This window comes from Alexandromys fortis, unplaced genomic scaffold, assembly GCF_014885135.2.
Source record: "Alexandromys fortis isolate MF-2015 unplaced genomic scaffold, M_Fortis_MF-2015_v1.1 scaffold_185, whole genome shotgun sequence".
In the NCBI taxonomy this organism is placed as follows: Eukaryota; Metazoa; Chordata; class Mammalia; order Rodentia; family Cricetidae; genus Alexandromys; species Alexandromys fortis.
In genome coordinates this window covers 3,124,701-3,128,161 of record NW_026068094.1, presented here as the reverse complement: position 1 = coordinate 3,128,161, position 3,461 = coordinate 3,124,701, and positions in this window count along the sequence as shown.

Below are 3,461 nucleotides of genomic sequence, written 5' to 3'. Positions count from 1 at the left end.
TTTTTTTTTGAGCTCGGGCTTTTTTTTTTTTTTTTTTGCAGCCCTGGCTGTCCTGACTAGCTCTGGACACCAGGCTGATCTAGAACTAACAGAGATCTACCTACCTCTGCCTCTTCTGCCTCTCAAGTGCTGGGATTAAAGTCATATGCCACCACCCAGCTAGTTTCTTTCTTTTTTTTTTTAGTTCGATCTATTGTATGTGTTATATGGAAGACTTCTAAGTTTTTATGAGAAACTGTAAAGGGAGATTAGGGATGTAGCCCTGGCTTTGATGGAGGCAAATGGATCGGAGACTCAAGGTCATCCTCAGCTATCTAGGGAACTCAAGGCCAACCTGGGTTATGTGAGGCCTTGGCAAGAATTTGTTTGAGCTGAAATCCAGCTACTTCTTTAACTGAAGCATGTGAGCTCCATCAGGCCATAAGAAATAAATCATTCTGTCTATTTTCAGTGTGATGTACATTTAGAGTTCACCAATGAATAACGGAGAAGCGGGAGGTGTCAGCTTCTGTCATCCCCCAGTGGGATGCTGCTTGCTTAGGTTGGAGTTGAAAAGTTACAATCAGCTGCATGACTGAGTTCACTAGGAGGAAGGTGGGGAACTGGACCCCCAAGACAGTAGGGGAGTTGAGGTGGGGAGAGACTGTTACTCTCTGGAGTATCAGCCTATGGAAAAAAAGAGAGCAAGAAATTTTTTGTGACTTGAAACTATAAAACTCACTGTTTTGTTTTAAGCTGGTGCTAGCCATTTTGTCTTTTCTTTAGGCTGATGTCCAATTTTGCAAAGTTGAAAAATAAACTGCTTTGGTTTTGCCACTCTGAGTCTCTAGCACTCATCTTTTTTAAATTTTTTTTTTATGTATGAGTGCTCAAACTACATGTACAAAATTATGCCCGACGATAGCATCAGATTCCATTATAGACAGTTGCGAGCAACCATGTGGTTTCTGGGAATTATACTCAGAACCTCTGGAAGAGCAGCCAGACCTCTTAACCACATCTCTCCAGCCCCTCCAATGATCTTACGAAGTGAGGATCACTGTTTTCCATGAGGCCACAGTCCCTGCACACAGCCCCTGTCACGTGGCCTGCCTCCCTGCAGTCCCCTGAACTCTAACATTCCAGTATCACCAGTATCACTTGTGAGTTTGGTGAGCAAGCAACTTTCCCAAGGTCACACAGGTAGTAAGTAACTCAATTGAGACTAGGAAGATCCAGAATCTCTGTGGGGCACAGAGCGCCCTCTCAAGTCCTCCAAACATCTCCCAGCCATCAGCGTCCCCTCTCAGAGCACAGAATTGACACTACAGTCACTACCTCTCACCCTGTCACATGACATCATCCACACGGCTTGGGGTTGGTCCTGACCCGGGTCCTGCCCCAGCTTTATGAACCCGATATTCCATCTATAAACGCTTGTTTATGGGCACAAGACCTGGACTATCCCTGCCCCCAAGGCGGCCTGGCCAAATTGTGGAAGCTGAACAGTGTCTGGGGAAGGGAAAGCGGCTGGGCTGGTGAGGCTGAGGAAGAAAGGGGAAGAGCAGAGAGGAGGAAGGGGTCGCGGCACTGCGGGAAAGAGCATTTGCTTTGATTTCTGGACACACCTGTGTCTTTCCATCAGGGGCCAGTTGTAGAGGGCTTAGGGCTCTGGGGGGCTAAAGCTACTGCTGACCCCACGCAAAGCCTTGGTTTCAAGTTCTGGCAACATAAAAGGAGAAAGAGGGACCAGCGAGAGGGCTCCCTGAGGAAGGGCACGGGTCATCAAGCCTGACGTGAGTTCAGTCCCTAGGAGCCACATGAAAGGGAAGAACCAAGTCCAGCAAGTTTTCCTTTCGCCTCTGCACACACGACCTCCACATAAATAAGTAAATGTAAAATAGGAGAGGAAGTCAAGTTTAACCCCACAGTTTATTACTAACAGATTCAAAGTCGGGTCTAAGGTTGATTTTTCCTCTGTTGTGGTTTTTGTTTGTTTGTTAGTTTGTTTGTTTGGATGGTTGGTTAAGATGAGGTCCCGCTGTTTAGTCATGCGGCTCATTGCTCCCATCTGCTCCGGGAACCTTCACTGTGCCCTTCACGCCCACACAGGCCTGTGTCTGAGCCTCTTGTGAGCAACGCAGTTTGACTGAGGACCGAGGTCCTGGAGGTGATCACTAGTGTGCTCATCACAGGCAACCGTGTCGGGTTTACAATTAGCCACCACGGCCCTGATGAAACTAACACAGCGCTTCCAGTGATCCTCAGAGAGAGGTGGGACTTCCGTGAATTCCCCTTCTTCCAGGCCTGTGCTGGGATTTGGGGCTGGGCTGGTCTTGTACAAATCAAGTCCCAGCTACTGTGACTGTGTACATCTGCGACTGCGCTGTGATGCCCAGCAAGGACTATTTCCCCACAGACATCCACTCCCTCTGGCTCTAACAATCTTTCAGAGACGATCTCTGAGTTTCAGGATTGGGAAAGGGGGGGGGGTCCCACTTTGATCTGAGCACTCCACAGCCTCTTCTTCTCTGCTCATTTACCATCTCTTAGCTTCTGTGTAAATCTCCATTTCCTCCGAAAGAAGCTTCTCTGATGAGAGGTGAGTGATCCACTCATCTATGGGCTTAAAGATAAGACATTAGGAGGCAGTCGGGCGGTGGAGGTGCATGCCTTCATCCTAGCCCTCGCAAAGAAGGTGGATCTGACCCACTGAGCCAGCCGGCTGCTCCTACGCCCGCTAGGCATCATTTCCACAACAAGTGGTCTAAAATGTTTGTTGTTTTGTTTTCTCTATGGGAGATGGACCAAGGACTGTAGTGCGTGCTTTAAAACGTACTGCTTAAGTTTTTGTGTAAGAGCCAAGGATAGCATTAAGTGGAAGGAAAACAGTCTGTTGAGCAGGGTTTTGTTAGAAAATCATTTGAGAAGCCCTGTTCACAGAGGGTGACCACATGACCCCTCTTCCTTCGAGTGCTGTCGGAGGGGTTGAGGTGACATCCTCAATCTGACCAATCTTCATTCCTGAGTGTGCAAGAGCTGAAGGCTGACTTGGCTCCAAGTCCAGGGGTCTTGGTACTGTGGCATGGAGTGATATTCAGGGCAGGGATGCCCAGCTCCTTGCCTCTCTGGGCCACATCCTGGGCAGTCACATGGCTGCGTACAGAGAGGACTCATCTCTGTCGGCCTTTACCTTTATTCCAGCATTTCCGAATGTTGTCTCCAGACTCCTCCAGATGAGCAGGGTTTTTTGTTTTGTTTTGTATTGTTTTGTTGTGTTTTTGAGACAGGGTTTCTCTGTATAGTCCTGGTTGTCCTGGAACTCACTTTGTAGACCAGGTTGTCCTGAAACTCAGAGACCCACCTCCAAGTACTGGGATTAAAAAGGCAAGCGACAACTGAACATGGTGATGTAGGACCCAGCCATGACAAGCTCGATAGAGGCCGGAGTCTCAGTAGTTTACCCTGGTTCCAAGAAAGAC